The sequence below is a fragment of the Haplochromis burtoni genome, unplaced genomic scaffold (assembly GCF_018398535.1).
Source record: "Haplochromis burtoni strain Fernald_Lab_line unplaced genomic scaffold, NCSU_Asbu1 Contig_23, whole genome shotgun sequence".
Classification (NCBI taxonomy): domain Eukaryota; kingdom Metazoa; phylum Chordata; class Actinopteri; order Cichliformes; family Cichlidae; genus Haplochromis; species Haplochromis burtoni.
Window position 1 is genome coordinate 1,794,463 of NW_024582384.1, and position 237 is coordinate 1,794,699.

The following is a 237-nucleotide window of genomic DNA, read 5'->3' on the forward strand; positions in this document are numbered from 1 at the left end:
CAGACTAAGTATGAATGATGGATATTTTCAGAAACAGATGAAAAGCCTAATATTGGACCACATCTCGGAATAGAGGCATGGGATTTTTTTTTTCTTTTTTTTTTTTTTTTAATTTTTTTTTACAAAAGCTCAGTTTCAAGCCTTTTTCCCGAAACCTGGTGTATATTCCACACTGACTTGTGTCTTTTGTAAATAGAAAATGAATTTAAAAATATTTTTTACATGTTTATTTTTTTT